Here is a 20,780-nt window from a genome sequence, read left to right as displayed (position 1 = left end):
TGGAGATTGGAATGTATCTATATTTAGCCCGTAAGAGTTCAAATCTAAATTCTCACAAAACATCTAGAACTGTTTGTGGATGAAGAATAATCTAAATGCAACCCTTTTTATTTTGTTGCACTTAAAAAGGATAAGTAGAAAAAATATTGCCGCCGTTGTATATGATAAACTAGAAACGGAATCAGGCGAAACCAGGGTGAAGCCGTTTCTCTCAGCGAGGCCAAAAAACTAACAATAGGAAACATTTTGATCAGCCTTATTCGATTGAGTTTATCAGTCGAATCTATAAGTCGTTTAACAGTTTTTTTTTCTTACAACAAATCAACCAACAGTACTTTTTATTATGATTTATCAGTTAAACAAACGAGGCGCCAGGCATAGTTAATGCGTTGGCACCGTTTCTCAGGTTTAAAGCTAGAACCGGAACCGATTCTACTAATCAAAACCCAAGAATGGTTTTAAAAAAACAAGAATCTACTCCAAACGATCAAATTATGTTTCTCCCTCTTTGCCTAGGAACTGGGAATCGGCAACACGCTAGTTTCGTCGTGATTATAGTACAGTTTCTTCCGTCTCCCTTCTCTTCTAACCATTGTATTCCATTTGTTTATCATTCTTTTGGATGCAACAAATTAAAAATGGTTGCTTTTAAGTTGTCTTCGCTGACAAAACAGTAAGATTTTTTTGAAACATATTCAGTTTATATGTTTTCTCATGAGAAAATATATATTATTATAAATTACACTACAAGAAATCCCCTTATAGGTGACGTCTTGATTTAGTCACGGTTAAGCAAAAATGCGTCATAATTAACTATCGGTGACGGTCTAGCAAAAGGTCACCTATTCCTCGTCATACATTTGTTAGAGCAAGATAGAGCGTCACAGGTACATTTTTTGTGATCGTCATGGATGTACTGGACGGCAGCAACAAAAGAGGCTATGGTGACCAACTGAACCGTCATGTTTTTCGTTGCCATGTCACCTATTGCCATGTCATTTGGTGAATTGGATTTGACATGGCAGGTACCTTGCCACGTCGTCATCAGGCTTTCTGAGACCCTTTTTGACCAATTAGGCCCATGTTTGTATAGTTTTTTTTTATTTTAGTTAGGCCCACATTACAGTATGTACAATTGGGCTAGCTCAATTACATAGTAGATTTGGCCCATTGTGGACCATAACATTTCAGCAAAAATTCAAATTTAAATTTCACCGAATTCAAATTTAAATGAACAATTCGAATTTTAAATTGATAGCACATTCAAATTTAAATTCACCACCAAGATCGTCACAGATCACTCACAGATCTTCACAGACACATAAATATGACATCACATATAAATAGGTAAAGGTCCCATAATCCATCTCCATCATAGTTATCTGTTACATATGAAGTCTGGTGCACCATTGGGATGCATCAGACCATACAAACTTCAGACCACATGCATAAGGCCTACATATGAAGTTCTTAGAACATACATGAGTTCACACAAGTGCACAGGTCCAAGACCGTGCTTCTGTTCAAACAGAAAGCATGCTGCCACCTTTCAGACTTCACAAAAGAGCATGCAGCAACCTGCTAAGAGTTCACAGAATAGCATGCACATGTTCACACTTCACAGATCAACAGCCCATGAAGACAACTCACTGTGTCCAAACAAAAGACCATGCATCCATCACCAAAAAAAGCATCAACCACCAGAAGTACGCCACCAGACAACCCAAGGCAACCTTACTATGTTGCTTGGCATCCTGGAATCATGGACATCAAAGACTTGATGAGCGTATCAATGTCAGCTTGCCTTTTCTTCGACTCCTCATCTTGCTTAGCCCTAGCTGCCTCTGCATCTTGGAATTTTTTCATCATTTCTTCAATTTGCTCTTGTTGAGTCTTGATGACCTCCCTGAGATCACTTGAGGTTTGTTTCTCCACCTCCAATTCCTCTTCTAGGTCACGCTCAGCACTGACACATGTGGCCTTGCTTCTGAGTCCCATATTCAGAAGAAACTTGTTCTTCTTAGTCTTCTGAACAAGAGCTTCAGAGAGCACTTCAGTCACATCCTTTGGCTGAAGACCCTCAGGTACAGGTTGATTCAGCTTCTCCTCTACTTCAACCTAGCATCGGATGAGCCATACATAGGTCAATGATCATGACATGGAGCTAATGTATCATCAGGTTGTGAACTTAGTATAAGTGTACTTACAACAAGAGATTGAACTGCAGGAGCAAATCCTTTCTTTTTGCTGTAGTGCATCTCTTTAAATAGTTCCAGGGCATTTGGTGGTTCGTTTTTGTACTTGTCCGCCTGAAAAATAATAGAAAAGGACACCCTAAAAAACTGTTGCTGATTTTGTGTATTACTAGACACAGATGCAAGGCAGTAAACAAACAAAGTTACAACATTCTCTACTGTTAGTAGCTACAGAATATGCAGAAAATAAAGGACCACACAAACAGTCTGTTCATATGTAGCATCTTGCAAATGAAGCTCCAACAGCATGTTCTAGTTCAAAGTGGCAATGAGTTGTACTCACCAAATTCACAATTTGCATTTCATAATTGCGAGAGCCAGTGGTTTGATGGAACTGCACTTTGCTTCTGTTCTCTCTGTTCTTCTGACAAGTCACCTACAGAAATACAGTGTTTTTGCTAAGCACACATGACATTAAATATGCTGAGATTGGAACAGTTAGATGAGCTTACCATTTTCTGCTCATTTTTCCAGTGTTCCACAAGTTGATCCCATTGCTCATCATACATTGTGCCCACAGGAGATTTTCTTGGCACCTGATGTAGTGGAAGGGCATCGAAATACCTCTTTTTCAGCTTGTAGCGCTGCTGCCGAATAGCTTTCTTCATCATAGCCACACATGCTTTCTTCATAGGTAATGAATTTACATCCGTATGAAACTTTGTCTGATGACAGTAAACAACATTGCCAATTGTTATTGAGTACACAATCTATGTGATGCAAATAAACAATGGAAAGAAGAGGAAAGAACACTTACACCAACTCTCGATATGTATGCATCGATCATCTTAGGATATTTCTTGTAATCCTTCCAATGTGGAAATATTGGAACAATTTGTCTTACTGCAATGTTGCACTCAGTTGCAAATTTTGCAGCCATCATCACTGAGTTTGGTCTTCTTTTTCCTGGCTCAATAACCAAAGGAAGCCTTTTCTTCCTCGAGCGAGTCATCTGAACAAGTTCTCTCCCAATTGTAGGTCCCCTCGTCCTGCCGTCGTCATCAGATAAGTCACCTAAAAAGCAGTTGTGTCAGTTAACTGTTGTCCTATGTTGGTTATGGAAAAGGTTAATAATATGTGAGACTTAGAAATACAGACCTGCAGAGAAGTTGGTAGCATCTGTTTCTCTATTTTCATTGACATCATTCACCGTGGCGCCATTTGGAGTGTGTCCATCCATGTTGAGCTCAGTGCGTACGTGGTCATCTGCAGCTATGCAGCCATTTTCCTCCCCTGCAGCAGCTACAATGCAATATAGAATTAGTACTGTTCTTTGTCATGTTGTCTCTAAATTTGAGTTCGATTTTTTACAGGGATGCAGTCAGTTAACCTTCCTCTGTAGCCTCGTTAGGGATTTCAGCTTCATTATTCATTTCATTAACATTAGTTGGACGCTTCATCATTCCCCTAGTGACAACACTAGATAGCATCCCGGGTTGTTTCTTCTGAGCACCTGTCTTCCTCTTCTTTGTTGTTGTCTTCTTCTTCAAAGAACCAATACATGCAGATTGTGAGATAAACATTAGATACAATTAGCAAGCAAACCACATATTATGATTCGACACTATGGAATAACTAGCACCTTAGATAAAAAGTTAAGAGGTTCCAGGCCATCATCACTTAGATGGCTATCACTGTCAACATCATCTTCACCATTGTACTCTGAACCAGAGTTTTCTGTGTCCTGTCGTCGCTGCTTTTCTAGGGAAATAGTAGTGTGCGCAAACAGCTGATTTAACACAGGGATTCCTAGTTTTTGCATGTGTGCATTGTTGCGAATACACCTTTGCATCCGTTCCAGTTCATAGGGAACGAGTGGAGGCGCTGCAATGAGAAGGAACAAAGACAAAATTAGAGAAACACAGAACATGTTTAAGCCATCTTGTTGAATCAGCAAGGCCACAACCAACATTCCTTGATCTGTACAAAGACCCTCTCCTACTTGCTTTGCAATTCATAATCTGTACCAGGACAACCTAAACTAATCCCACCATGGGCCATGGAAATCGAACCTTCTAAACCAATAAACAGAGGCATCTTAAACTCAGATAGGGTTCTAATCGTGTACAACCATGGACAAGTTTCTAGCTCATGGGGAACAAAACCACAACCCCCCTCCACCAACATTTGACCGTCCAGAATAGAAGCTGGAGCAGTGAAATTCACCTTGAAACTGGTCTTCCCGTCGTGGCCTGTTCGCTGGTTTTCGGCCCCGCTTCTTTGGCGACATCGGTGGTGCCTGCGGGATGCCGGTGGCCGCGCCTGAAGTGCCCGTCCTCTTCACTGCGCACTAGGCTGCTGGAGAGGGGCTGCAGAACGGCGGAGCTGTGGGATGGTGGAGAATTCAGGGTTTCGCTGGAGGGGTGAGCGATATATATCATGCTGAAATATTACAAAAATGTCCCCACCGCTTCCTTTGTGGGGATGCAATAGTGTGCACGATGGCGGGGCATATTGGTAAATTCACAGACAAATAGTGGAGGTGGATTCCCGCTCCCCCACAAAATTTTCAGGCGCGTGTGTAGTCGTCTGTTTAGAATGCCCGCCCAAAGCCAAAAAAATTTCATGCCGCGCGCCTCTGTACAGGGTTCCTCTTTTTTCTAATATTTTTCTTAGCTACAAAAATAACAAAAGAGTACCAGATAAAACCCCAATTTTGAATACTGTGGACATATTGGTTTAGGTAATAATTAAAATTTGGATTGCAATGTACTTACTTGCTAAGTGATTGACCAAAATTTTAAAGTTTAGCTACTAAATTATTTAGGCCCGGTAATAGGACATGTTAAGCCTAATAGTACTTCATAGGAATGTTAAGCCAAATATTATGACACACTAATAGGACCAAATTCACAATCTGTAATAGGACATATTAATTTTAATGTTTAGGTCTCAAACATTGATTTCGTGGTAGTATCATATACCTTCTACTAACCCTAAGACTTTCTCCATCTACTTAGAGCAATCAACACCATCATGTTAAGATTACGAGCACAAAGTTATGCCTATTTTGGTGTGTAAAGTTTAGGTTGATTTGGTGTTCTGGTATTGTGGTGATTCCTAATCGTGTGACAAGGGTTTAGGGTGATTTTGGTGTGTTGAGCTTGTGTGACAAACTTCATGTTGCTCAATTTCCCGCTTCAATAGAATCCTTTAGTGAAAAAACTAGGGCGATGTTCGATGCCTATAAGACATTAGGCATTGTACAACCCAGAATAGGCGAGAGCTCATGTTGTGTTTGTTGGGAGAAGGAAAAGGGGTTAGAACCCTGCCTCCTGCCTTATAGCCAAAGGTTGATCACTTTAATGCCCTGTCTTATTCAGGTCTCTGGGGAAGATGCCGATTCGTTGTGTGAGGTAGTTCGTGCCAAATACTAGGGTTGCTTACCGAAGGCAGTCATTCGGCGACTCTAGTAGTCGAGAAAGGAGACAAGAGCGTGTAAGAGGAGAGAGAGAACCCACAAACATTTGAGCGGGGGCTAGATTAATATTATACAAGTCAACTTTCGTACCCTACATTCGTAAGTGGTTCATAAGTGTTCGACTCAAACTTATCTCGCTTAGTGTGATTTGGTATTGATTTGATATGTACTAAGTGTTGGCTTGTACAATTCCTAGAGGGTTTATTGTCCAAATCTCCACCAAAATCAACTCTTTAGTTTATAATTTTTTCTCTCCAAAATTATTGAAGCCGTGTAACTAAATGACATTCTTTTATTTTTAATTTATTTTATTTTCATTCTTTTATTTGTATAAAAAAATGATATTCTAATTACTATTTTCATTTTTTTACTTCCCACGAGACCGGCCAACATCCAATGCTGCCCCAGACCATGGCATCGTGGCTAATGAGGGCAGGCCACGTCGCGCTACAGGTCCCACACGTCAGTGGAGTCTGCTTTGCTATCATCTCATCCGTATACTTGGTCTTCGTAGACCAAAGGAAGATAATCAAAGGTCCACCGATCGGCGTTGGGAGCACCCAAATCCCCTGCTGCGCATTTATCCCCTGCTGCGCCTCTCCATCGCCGGAGCAGCCCAACCCCGCCCCGCCACCGATCTGGCCTGCGCTGCCGCCAGCCCACCCTCGCCATCTGCCCTGCGCTACCGGCTGTGCAGCTGCCGCCTGCCCACCCTCGTCGTCTGCCCTGCGCTACCGGCTGCGAGTCGCCGCCTGCACACCATCGCCGTCTGCCCACCCGTTGCTCGCCCACCAAGAAGCCTGAGCTCTGCTGCTGTCGTTGAACCTCCATTGATGGCGAGCTCGGGCTCCACTGCTGGTGGCACCAGTTGGGGGCACGCCCCCTTGCTGGACTGCCCCGATTGCCATGTTCCCCTGATTAGGATTCAAAGCAAGCAGCCGAACTCGTTCAACGAGTGGTTTGTGAAGTGCCCCAACAACATTAAGGTTTGGATTTGTCTTATCTTTTGATTTCTTTCTGATTTGATTCTAGCTTCAGTGTTCGATTAACAGGGTGATCCAACAACTTGTGGGAGAATCTGGTCTGAGCAACAGTATGTGGCCTATGTGCGGTCAGAAGCTCAAAAGCAAGGGAATCAGACTCAAATGCAGGTAGCACTTCACAGTGGAGATGACATTGGTTATTTGAAGCAACAGATGCATGAAGTGAAGCAGAGACTGGACAGTGTTGCCAATGATGTTTGGAAATTGAAGATGGAAACTCCTGTTAGTCAATCAAGTGATCCAAAGCCGGAGTCGAGTAATAGAAAATCACAGATTGTGTTAGATGTCTCTGTTGTTGTCGGTGTTCTTATTGGTGTACTACTAGGTGTAGTTGTTGCCCATTTGCTAAAGTAGTGTGCTGGATGTTGCTCGGTGTAGCTGAATCATGTAATGTCCTTCAATTATGTAATGCAAACTTCCCTTGTGACTACATGCATGTATTGTCTTGCAGCCTGAATTGACCTTATACATACCTGAATTGTGTGCTGGATGTTTGTAGTTGGTACTATTACTGCTGATTGAACAAATAAATAGCACTGTGACCATTTGTCACTTTCTACAAGAATTTGAACATGAACCAATTGACAATCTCAGGTTGTAAGCACAGGGGCAGAAATAAAAAAACAAGAACAGACTCATGGAAATATGTTATGGACAATCTCATGCTGGATGTTGAACAACCCTCTCAAATAAATGCTGGATGCTCTTAACTAGTACATGCCAAATGATAAGTTCACCAGTACTGAACAAGAAAAAAAAATTACAGATAATACATGGCAGATGCTAAACTACTCATCGTCGCTATCAACCTCAATAGGGGCAGCTTCTTCTTCACTCAAGTACTCCATTAGTGTGTCATCCTCTACCTCGTCATCTTCTTCACCTTCCCTAGTAGGATTTGATCCTTTTTGCTTTCTAAGTCGAGCAACCTCAGCAGCATCAACAAGAAAGCCAGCCTCGTCAACTCTGTTCAATGGCATGTCAGGCAACATCTCAGAAACTTCTGGTCTTCTGCCAGTGTCCACAACACATGTTTGCTCTTGATAGGGTGCAGCAGTGGATACTACACCATCTATTTCAGACACATTGTACAAGTGACGATGCTTAAATGTCTGGACAATCCGCCAATTTGATCCATTCTTAATATCTGGCAAATAGAAAACCTGTGTAGCTTGAGTTGCCAAAATAAAACAGTCTTTCTTGTACCACAAGCTCCCAATATTGATGCTTTTAAAAAATCCATCATTCCTTACTGCAGTATGCTTACCATCTAATTTGTACCAATCACATCTAAAAACCACAACCGTTCTTTTTGTAGCATCATCCTTGGCGTTGTACTCTAACTCAATAATCTCTTTCAATGTACCATAATAATCAATCATCTCACTTCTGTATGAGCTAGCACAGGCCACCCCGGAGTTTTGTGTCTTCTTGTTTTTGTCACGCTCGACAGTGCAAAACCGCACACCATTGACAACACATGAGGAGTATGATCTAACCCTAAGGTCTGGTCCAGAAGATAGGGCAAATATATCAACATCAACCTCTTCTGATGCATTCAGCCTCCACATCTGCAAAAAAAATGTCTCAGCACCAAAATAGTTATGTGCAAGGTAAGTAATTATTTAAGGTAAGGATAAGATACTAACATGATTCCTGAACCAACTCGCAAATCCAAGCTCTGTCCTTCTTCCAAGGTCTTCAGCCTGTACCCCTGATTCTGTCAATTCATCTTCAAACTTTCTGTAACTCAAAATTGAAAAATCAGTAAGATGTTAATCCGAAATACTTAAGAAACAAATATTTTATACTAAATAGGGAACATTTTAGGACATACTTTATGTACTCCTCCGCCTGATCACAATTATGGAGAACATACCAAGCCAACTTATCAATTTCCTCGGAGTATGAAAGATCAGATGCACCAATAAGATTAACACCATGCCCAAAAACATCAACAGTGATTGATCTGAAAATCCAACATTTCTTGGGAGTCGATTAAACCTTGTCTCGACATCTTCCATATATCTTGAGCAAAATGTGAGTGCTTCATCTGCCACATAAGCCTCTACAATTGAGCCTTCTAGACGTGCCTTGTTCCTAACTGACCTTTTCAATGTATATAAGCGTCGTTCAATTGGATACATCCACCCAAACTGCACAGGTCCACGGAGCATGGCCTCATGAGGCAAGTGGACAGCAAGGTGTACCATGACATCAAAAAATGCAGGGGGGAAGATTTTCTCAAGCTTGCACAATATGACTGGTATCTCAGTCTTCATTCGAGCCAATATTTCTTTGTTCAATTTGTGGCTGCACAATTCCCTAAAAAATTTGCCGAACTCAGCAAGTGTTTGATATATATCATCATCCAACAGCCCCCTTAGCCCAGCTGGCATAATCCTTTGCAACAGAATGTGGCAGTCATGAGTTTTTAGGCCTTGCCACTTGATTGAGTCAACATTTAAGCATCTTTGTATATTTGAAGCATATCCATCGGGAAACTTGGACTCCTTCAGGAAATTACAAAATTGAGCCTTCTTTGACTTGGACAACGTATATCTAGCTTGAGGCATGTCATATGAATCTCCACTATTGTGGGGGTATAAACCCCTATACCCTCGTGGGCCTATATGGGCCGCACCGTCAGAGGTGGCTCGGCCCACAAGATGAAGACGTGCGGCGCACGACTGGTCGGCGTGCACCGTAAGGCTACAAGATATTGTACCAAATAGGATACTTTGCTTGTAACTCTGTCCCTTCAGGATATATAAGGAGGGGCAGGGGTCCCCTAGAGGACAGATGATACATACGATTCTCTCAACACAAATCAATACAACCAGACGCAGGACGTAGGTATTACGCCAACTCGGCGGCCGAACCTGGATAAAAAGCTTGTCCGAGTCTTGCGTCACCATCGAGTTCGTAGTTTGCGCACCGTCTACCGATAAACTACTACCGTGGGTATACCCCAAGGTAGACTGCCGACCAGCTTTCGTCGACAGTGGCGCGCCAGGTAGGGGGTGTGCGTACAGCTCTCCCGACGAACAAGATGGCCATCATCCCCGACTTCGCGGCCATGGCGGGCGACTTCACGTTCACCGTCAGCTTCAACAACTTCACCGCCATGACCACGGAGGAGGTGTAGATCCGATCTGCGCCAACCACTTCTTCATCGACGTCGGCGGCGGCTTCAACCACGCTGGCTACGACTCCGACTACTCCAGCAACGTCTCCGACCACGCCGACAACGCGTCACCCGCTTCCCTGCTACAAAGAGAGGCAGATCAACAACACCGACCTGCTCGGGCCATCGACCAAATTGTTTAGCCTACTTGCTCTGACCACCAGTCGCAATAATAATCGCCGCGAAGAACGACGCTACGACAACAGCGACCACCGTCATGACAAGTCGAAAAGCTCGAGGGCCGGACAATTTTGTCGTCACCGACTAGACTTTCATCCAAAGATAAGTACACTTCTAATATCTTATTTATTTTTGGCATAATATTTTTTATTATCCTTCAAAAACAACTTTTTGTTTAGCCACACTAGTTTTTTCTCCTACACGAGCTTTCCAGAGCCGGTACTGTCTCCGACTCCTCCCTACACGTGCACGAGATCCGCCCTCTGCGTTCCGGGTGGTCGGCAGTAGCTCTCTGGCGAGGCTGGCAATCCCACGCGTGTCTAGGTTCCGCACCTCATGCTGATTGTTGGCTAGACCAGAGCTGGTACAAGCTCTAGGATGAATTAACTACTTGTGCTAATTTTATAAAAAAAAATCTAAAACTTATCTCAGTACTGATTTTTATCTAAAGTTTATTTATACATCGTGTACTACCTATTCTTTATATTTATTTTTCAGGGGTTTGGCCCAGTCGACAAGCTACGCTCGGGGACTCGTCGACTATTCCCTACGCTGTGCCCGGGGACTGCTCCGACCACCGAGCACGTTTACGTTCCCAACCACGCTCGGGGACTTGTCGACTACTCTCTATGCTGTGCTCGAAGACTGTGCCGACCACCGAGCACGTTTACGTTCCCAACCACGCTCGGGGACTTGTCCACCGGTCCCTACGTCGTGCTCGGGGACTGTGCCGACCACCGAGCACTATACGCTCGGGGACTGGTCGACCAGCTCACCAATTTAAAAACTTGGGGACTGCACCGACCACCGAGCACTATACGCTCGGGGACTGGTCGACCAGCCCACCAATTTGAGAATTCGGGGACTGTACCGACCACCGAGCGTTATATGCTCGGAAACTGGTCGATTAGTCTATTCAATTGCAGACGAGCATGATATGCTCGGGGACTGGTAAATTCAATTTTTTAGACCTTGCTAAAAGGCTCATACTTCGCCTTCCAGCAAGCTCGGGGACTACATCGGTACGATGCATCTAGCGATGCATCTCAGTCTCAAAACTACTTTGGGGAATTTTCTTTTGACCCTGGCACCACGTGCCTACGTCACCTACTACCAGGCTCGGGGACTAAGTGGGCACACTTCACCTTGCGGTGAATATGCTTGCTATTTTGAGGTCTATACTTTTCAGAAAAGTAAAGTGGGCACACTTCACCAGGAAAGAAATCTTTTTTAATTAAGAGCACCATGCATTCTTCGAACAACCTGCTTCTTCGATGTCAATGTTGATCAACTGTCTTTTGAGTTGGTCAAAATACCGTTGCAACTGTTTGGGCGACTTTCCTGCTTATTGAAGACGTCAAGCCTCACTAATCGAAGAAGCTCAAGACGGCGTGTTACATCACAATACATGGTGCTCGGGGACTAGCTGTGGGGGTATAAACCCCTATACCCTCGTGGGCCTATATGGGCCGCACCGTCAGAGGTGGCTCGGCCCACAAGATGAAGACGTGCGGCGCACGACTGGTCGGCGTGCACCGTAAGGCTACAAGATATTGTACCAAATAGGATACTTTGCTTGTAACTCTGTCCCTTCAGGATATATAAGGAGGGGCAGGGGTCCCCTAGAGGACAGATGATACATACGATTCTCTCAACACAAATCAATACAACCAGACGCAGGACGTAGGTATTACGCCAACTCGGCGGCCGAACCTGGATAAAAAGCTTGTCCGAGTCTTGCGTCACCATCGAGTTCGTAGTTTGCGCACCGTCTACCGGTAAACTACTACCGTGGGTATACCCCAAGGTAGACTGCCGACCAGCTTTCGTCGACAACTATCCTTTAATTGCAACTCATTTCTAATTTCCAAATCAGCCAAATCGAGCCTTGCATTAACTGTGTCCTTTGACTTCCCTTTAATGTCCAGAATTGTACCAAGGAGGCTTTCACAAACATTTTTTTCAATATGCATGACATCTAGATTGTGTCTAAGTTTCAGAGATGACCAATAGGGTAACTCCCACAAACAATTCCTTATGCCCCAAATTGGCACATGATCGCCTGACCGCTTCCTTTTCTGTCCTACTCTAACATCCCTAACCTTTTCTAGTTCTTCTAGCAGCTCTTCTGTGGTGAAACTAGTTGGCTTCACACTGGTATCATGGAGGGATCTAAATTCATTGGCCTTGCGCAAACGATGACCACTCGGAAGGAAACGACAGTGCCCAACATAACATAGCTTGTTCCTTATGGCATATGAAAGAGGATTTTTGTCACAGTGGAGACAAGCAAAGTAACCACTTGTGGTACGGCCTGATAAGGTACTTAGTGCTGGATAATCATGAATGCACCACAAAACTGCAGCACGAAGCTTAAAATCTTTTTCAGTGATAGCATCAAAAGTATCCACACCTTTCCATAGGTCAAGTAATTCTTCTACAAGAGGCTGCAAGAAAACATCAAAGGCCTTCCCTGGTGAACGAGGACCGGGAATCAACAAAGCCATCATGAAATTAGATTCATCCATGCATGCCCAAGGTGGTAAGTTGTATGGAATGACAAAAACAGGCCACATGCTATAAGATGAACTCATGTTGCTAAAGGGATTGAAACCATCTGTGGCAAGTCCGAGTCTTATGTTTCGTGCATCTTTAGCAAAATCAGGCCAACGGTTGTCAAAATCTTCCCATGCCTTTCCATCTGCAGGATGGGTCATTTCCTTCTCATTGGGTTTCCTCTTCAACTTATGCCATTGTGCTTCCTCTGATCTTTTCTTGGAAACAAACAACCTTTGCAACCTGGGGATCAATGGAAAATGCCTCAATACTTTTTCTGGAACCTTCTTCCTCTCAGGATCTTTCCATCTTGATGCCCCACAAACTGGACAACTATCCTTTCCTGCATTTTCCTTTCTAAATAATAAACAATTGTTGGGGCACACATGAATTGATTCATAACCAAGTCCTAACTCACGTAGCAGTTTCTTTGCTTCGTCATATGATTTGGGAATAGTATTGAACTGTGGGAAAGCTTCTGACAAGATCTTCATGATTGCAGAAAAGGCTGAATTAGTGATCCTATAGTATGACTTTGCATGGAGCATCTTGATTACAAATGTGAACCTTGTAAAATTTGTACAGCCAGGATATAGCTCACGCTTAGCATCTTCAATCAGCTGTTTCAAATGTGATGCAACATCCTTATTTCTATCTTCATTCCTAGGTTGTTCAATTGTATCCTCATTCCTAGGTTGTTCAACTGTATCCTTATTCCTAGGTTGTTCAGACCTGACAAGTTCCCCTAACATATCTTCAAGTTGATAATCAACAATGGTGTGGTCGGGTACAAAACAATCAATATTTCCACCCTCATCTACTGCTAGTTCCTCTAAAACAAGAATATTGATGTTCTCTCCATGATCTATCCATCTGGTATAGGTGCTGGACATGCCATTGAGCAGCAGGTGCCTCTCCACTTCATTTTGCTCCAGAGATTTAATGTTCAGGCAATGTTGACATGGGCACAAAATCTTCTCTGCCTCAGTAAACCTCTCTTTGACAAAGTCCATGAAAGATCGAACACCAGAAATATACTGAGGTGTGAATAAAGCACCATGAATCCAACGTCTGTCCATCTACATACAATTTTTCAGAAAAAATAAAAGCAATCAAACCTTCAGTTACACTCACTACATCAACTACCAAAGTACATCACTAATTTGAACAGAGGCATCCAAATCCATACCAATTGAATTCAGTTGAGGAAAGTTCTCTGGAGGTGGGCGACGACAGATCCTTTGCAGAGGGATTGCTGGAGCCGTTGCTGCGGCTGCTCCTCGGTATCCCCTCACCGCGGCCACCGCGCCACCACGAATAGCAACTAGGATGACCAGTGTGGATGGGGGCAGCTGGCGCGGATAGGGACCAAACGGTCGGCGCGAACAGGGGCTGCTGGCGAGGACAGAGGTAGCTGAGGTGCAGCGGGCGGCCGGCAAGGACACGGATGGCCCGCGAAGAGGTGCGGCGGGCGGCCGGCGAGGAGGTGCGGCGGGCGGCCGGCGAGGATAGGGCGGCCAGCGACCGACGGCGGCCTAGGACAGGGGCGACGGGCGCCCAGCGCAGACAGGTCAAAGACACGGTCGTGGTTCTGGACACAGTCCTTAAATGAAATAGACTATCCCTAGTTTGATTGTTGCCACTAAAAGAAAAAACATATCCGCAACTTCACAAATGAATCCGTATTCAAGTGGGTAGAAACGACATGTTGTATTGTGACCTACCAATGAATTCGTCATGGATGACCAAAAGGATCTGTGACGGCCAGTTATGACGATAATTTAACCTAACGTCATATCTCCATCTCCTTGGATGTCGACTGTCACAGATGACTACATTCAATGATGATTAGTTAGAAGGTCATAACTAAACCGTCACCTATAAGGGGATTTCTTGTAGTGATGCTTGATGAAAATGACGAAAATATCCTTAGGGTTTGCTGTGTGGTAGGCAGAAAACTTGTGGCGGGCAGGGCAGCAAGGTAATTTCTTTGGCCAAATTGGGAATGGAGATGCGAAATTTTTCAGGCTGCGCACTGAAATCAGTTTTTAAAAATAGGGAAAAAAGTTTTTAATATAGGGAAGGCACACTGGCTAGTCGCGTATTTTTTCGCGTAAAATCGCGTGCTACGCGGTCGATGAGATTCGAACCTGAGACCCCGCTCTCGCGCGTACCCTCCTCTACCGCTCCACCTATCACTCACTTGTGTTTGTATTAGAGTTTGGTTCCCCACATACTATCATAAACCAAGCATAAATTGATTATTTGAGGCCCTAAACGGATTGGTAGTTCCTTCATCCGAGGTCATTTACAAAATTTGAATTTCAAATTTGAGAAATTCAAACGTAGTTTTCGATCACAAGATGATTTCAAATGAAAAAATTATCAACTACAAAGTTTCATAACTTTTCAAGATCTACAACTTTCATTTTGACGGTTTTTTCAAACGAGGTCATTTGTAAAGCTCAAAAAAATTCTAGACGAGTAAAAAAAAATTCGAAACAGGTCCTCATCAGCGCCACATTTTTTTGCTTGTACACGTAGACGTCCACATCAACGCCATGTTGTATGATTTATTTGTGACCAATCAAGCCATCCGTCACAGATTTAGAAGTGATATGCCACAACACTCTGTGACAGTTAGCCGTCACAGTTGTATCTACTTTAGAATGACTAGTGTAATTATATGATGATTTGTAAGAAGGTCACAGAAAAACGTCATGTAAAGCACCATTTCTTGTAGTGTTAGAATTCATCGTGCTGGTCAAACGATTTCACGAAGTTTTTCTGATTCATTATGTGAGGCCTTGTTTAATTTTGAAATTTTTTTGGTTTTGAGTACTGTAGCATTTTGTTTTTACATTGTTTAATTATAGACTAACTATACTTAAAATATTCATCTCGCGATTTATAATCAAACTGTGCAATTAGTTTTTGTTTTCATCTATATTTAATGGTCCATACATGTGCCGTAAGATTAATTAGGCTTAATAAATTCATCTCGCAGTTTTTAATCAAATTATGTAATTAGTTTTTTTATTAATATGAAAATATCCCTTTGAATATCGTACAAAACATTTCGATATGACACCTAAGGCCTTTTTTAATTCCAAATTTTCTTTAAGATTCTCCGTCACATCGAATTTTGTGGCACATGTATGGTGCATTAAATATATATGAAAACAAAAACTAATTGCACAGTTCATCTGTAACTCGCGAGATGAATCTTTTAAGTCTAGTTATTCCATGATTAGACAATGTTTGTTAAATAAAAACGAAAGTGCTACGGTGTCGAAATCTAAATTTTTTTGCAAAGTGAACAAGGTCTTAAAAAAATTTCATCCTCTAAGTAAACAAGGCCTTAAGCCTTATTTAGGCCCTGTTTAGTTTTCCACCCAAAAAATTTTCATCCATCCCATCGATTCTTTAGACACATGCATAGAACATTAAATGTAGATAAAAAAATAAACTAATTATACAATTTGGTTGAAAATCGCGAGATGAATCTTTTCAGTCTAGTTAGTTCATGATTAGAGTAACCCATATGTGCTAATGACAAATTAATTATGCTTACAAAATTTATCTTGTAGTTTTTAGATGAGCTATGTAATTTATTTTTTTATTAGTTTCTAAAAATCTTTTCCGATATTATTACGACATCCAGACACACAAAAAAAAAGTTCACAGCATGTGTACCGTACCTAGCTGCAGGTGGGTCAACCTGTCGTGGGTGATGAGGAGAGCGAGCCGGCCCGGGGGGTAGGGCCGTGGGGGCTGGGCTACTGGTAGGCCATGGCGCGAGGCCGCCACTAGTGGGCAGGAGACCCGCTCTGCACACGGCTGCACCCTGCCGTAGTAGCCGGCTGTGCATGGAGGAGGCGGAGTGGGACTGCGGTGGCCGCCTCGCCGGAGCCCGGAGCCGTGCACTGTGCCTGCGCCGGGCCAGTTCCTGCTGCTGCGCTGCAGGGAGTGGATGGATCCTCTCTCTCTCTCGTCCGGCAAGGGCAGGGCGCGGCTATCAAGGCAGATCTGTTGGAAGCAATGGAAGGATTGTGGAGAAAAAAGTCTACAGGAGCCAGGCTGCGCCATCCCCGCATCGTCAAACTGTGCAGACGCCCATGTGACTGGCACTGGCCATCCTTTGATCAAAAAAATTTGTGAAAACGAGATTATAACACTTTCGTTTTTATGTAACAAACATTGTCTAATCATAAAATAACTAAATTTAAAAGATTTGTCTCGCAATTTACAGACAAACTGTGTCATTAGTTTTCATTTTTATCTATATTTAATGCTCCATGCATATGCCGCAAGATTCAATTTTACGGAGAATCTTAAAAAAAATTGGTTTTTGGGTGAACTAAACAAGGCCTTGTTTAGTTCCCAGAAAAATTTGCAAAATTTTTCAGATTCTCCGTCACATCGAATCTTTAGAGGTATGCATGAAGTATTAAATATAAACGAAAATAAAAACTAATTACACAGTTTGGTCGGAATTGACGAGACGAATCTTTTGAGCCTAGTTAGTTCATGATTGGACAATATTTTTCAAATACAAACGAAATTGGTACTATTCACATTTTGCCAAAAATTTTGAAACTAAACAAGGCCCAAGAAGTTCATGATAATTTTTTGCATAATTTTGTAGATTTCCTATGGTATAGAATCTTGTCGGACATACATATATATATATAACCCTAATATATATATATATATATATTAAATAATAATTAATTACATAGTTTTTCTCTAGTTTGCAAGATGAGACTTTTAATTTTAGTTAGTCTATAATTAAACAATATTTGTTAAATACAAACAAAAATGCTACCGTGTCTATTTTACAATCTTTTTTACAACTAAACAAAGCCCTAGCTCAAATGTTGTATTTGGCAATTATATTATTTAATTATGGATGAATTAGGCTTAAAAGATTTATCTCATACATAAAGTATTAAATATATATATATATATAAAAAATAATTAATTACACAATTTGTTTGTAATTTATAAGACTAGCAAATATGCACGTGTGACACGTACGTGTTTATAGAAACTATTTTGAATGTAATAAAATATAGAATAAAGATATATGGTAAGTGTTTGATTGATTTGATCGAGTCGTGTAGACACGGATTATATAGATGGTACAGTGGTTAGAGGGAGGCGTATAATAATAATAATAATAATAATAATAATAATAATAATAATAATAATAATAATAATAATAATAATAATAATAATAATAATAATAATAATAATAATAATAATAATAATAATAATAATAATATATTCGAAGTGGACACGATGCACGAGGATGTTGTTGACGAAGGTGACCTACCATCTAATGTTGCCGGCAGACTTGAACTCCACATAAAAGTGCAAGCCGAGGACGCATGTCTAGAGGCTGCGCCACAGCTGCAGAGCACACCCGTGTGCACCAGCTCGCTTAGCGGCGTCAGATTTGTTTTTCCTCTATGGATGGATGGACAATCGTGCTCTCTCGTTCTATATATACATATATACATGCAATACAATGGACAGGATTGGACAAATTTGGTATTGGAATCAAATACGTGGTACGCGTGTCCTTTTCTAGAACGTGATAATACAACAGTATGTTGTACGCAAGAGTCCAGAGTCCATCTAAGCGGACATAGTTCTATTTTGTTGGATAATTTTGTTCACTTACCAAAATCAAAGATCAACAATTTCTTTTCTTTATTACTTCCACAGTCCAACCGGGTGGACATGGTTCTTTCTTTTCTTTATTACTTCCACATTCCAACTGGGTGGACATGGTTCTATCTTGAAGGATATTTTTTTACTTACAAAAAATCAGGGATTAACAATTTTTTTCTTCATGTGTTGACGTGGGGATAGAGGGCCGGGGACGTCGAGTCCTTACACGGGGATAGAGAGATCGTAGAGCTCCTCTAGGATTGTACGTGCGTTACATGAGATTGAGTTACAGACGTTTACGTCTTATACATGTAAGATGTAAGATCACGTATTACGGAGGGTTTATATAGCACGAAGTCCAAATCGAACGGTTATTATATAGGGAGAGATCTCCTAAAAAAACTCGCTCTTTTATAGACGTTTACGTCTTATACATGTAAGATGTAAGATCACGTATTACGGAGGGTTTATATAGCACGAAGTCCAAATCGAACGGTTATTATATAGGGAGAGATCTCCTAAAAAAACTCGCTCTTTTATAGTGTGATGATGTGATGATGATGATGATGATGATGATGATGATGATGATAATGATGATGTGATAAGTCTTTTAAACTTAGTTAGTTTATAATTAAATAATAATTACTACATACAAACAAAATTTTTATAGAAAGCTCGAAAAATTTTCGCAAAGAACTAAACAAGGCCTTTGTCCTTTCGGCAAGCGGTGCGGAGCACTTCGGTGGACAATTGATCCTATCAAAGATCTGCTCCGATTCAAATCATGGTAGGACAGGCAGTTTTCGGGGCACGTTTGTATACGGTAATTATTGACTAATTAAGCTTAAAAATTTATCTCGTAAATTACAGATAAACTATACAATTAGTTATCTATATTTAATGGTCCATATATGTGTGGCAAGATTTGGGCCTTGTTTATTTTTTCAAAAATTTTCAAGATTCCTCATCACATCGAATCTTGCGGCACATGCATAGTGCATTAAATATACATGAAAACAAAAACTAATTGTAAAGTTCATCTGTAAAATCGCGATACGAATCTTTTAAGCCTAGTTACTCCATAATTGGACAATGTTTGTCAAATAAAAACAAAAGTGCTACAGTTTCAAAATCTAATTTTTTTTGCGAACTGAACGAGGCCTTGATGTGATGGGGAATTTTGAAAACTTTAGATTTTTTAGGTCAGTTCCAAAAAAATTCTAAAATTCTCCATCACATAGAATCTTTGGACGTATGTATGGAGTATTAAATATAGATAGAAATATTTAATTACATAGTTTGTCTATAATTTATGAGACAAATCTTTTGATCCTATTTAGTCTATAGTTAAACAATAATTAAAAAATACAAACGAAAATGCTATAGTGGCTAAATCCAAAAAAATTGGTAACTAAACAAGGCCTAAGGTAGCCAAGGAAGAAAGAAAAACGGTTCAATGAATTGGTGATGTTTACGCTATGAAATTTATGGAAAAAATGGAATAAAAGAATCTTGAACAGTGCTTATGAATCAACACCGCAGGGTGGCTTGATCAAAGCCTTATTTAGTTCACCCGAAATCAAATTTTTTTTCAAGATTCTCCGTCACATCGAATATTGTATCACATAAAGCACTAAATATAGACGAAAATAAAAACTAATTATACAGTTTACCTATAAATTATAAGATGAATCTTTTGAGTTAGTTATCCATAATTGAGTAATAATTGTCAAATAAAAACGAAAGTGCTACGGTACCGAAAACAAAAAAAATTAGAACTAAACAAGACCCAAAGAGAATATAGAACAATGTAATAAAAGCTTTATATGTGAGGAAGTAATTTTCACAGGGGCAATATGTAATTTATTTCCACTACCTGGCGTTTCATTTTTCTAGACGGGCCGAGCCCCCTTTGCGTGTACATAAACCTCTTTCCTCTCTTGAATGAAAAAGAAAAAGAAAAAGAAAAGACAGAGCTTCTGCCATTACATTAAGAAAAGTAAAGTATATATTATATATAAAACGGATGAATGAAGAATAGAAATCTATAGGGACGAGACGTGGCAGTAATGTAAACTGATGAATGAAAAATCGAATCGTGCCTCGTGGATGCTTCAGCCCATGTGCCGAACCACAGCAAGAGACGAGACGTTAGTTTGACTCGTACCGGAGTACATTACGTACGGTACCGTGGCAGTGGAAGTGTACCAGTGATACTCCAAAAAGTACGAACGGATCAACGGAGCAGTAACCGCAACAGTACATGTACATGCATGCATGCAGATATGCAATGCAGCCCCCGGTCACGTTTGAGACTGTCAGGAAGTGGGACCAGAAGGGACCAGTCACGTGGTACGTAGCCATTTTCTTTTTCTTCTGGTCATCACACGCGACACAAGAGAAAAATTTGTTCCCGAAAGGAAACGTTCTGTGATAATGTGGCACTTTCATTTATTTGT

Source organism: Sorghum bicolor, chromosome 10, assembly GCF_000003195.3.
Source record: "Sorghum bicolor cultivar BTx623 chromosome 10, Sorghum_bicolor_NCBIv3, whole genome shotgun sequence".
Classification (NCBI taxonomy): Eukaryota; Viridiplantae; Streptophyta; class Magnoliopsida; order Poales; family Poaceae; genus Sorghum; species Sorghum bicolor.
This window is presented reverse-complemented; position numbering follows the sequence as displayed.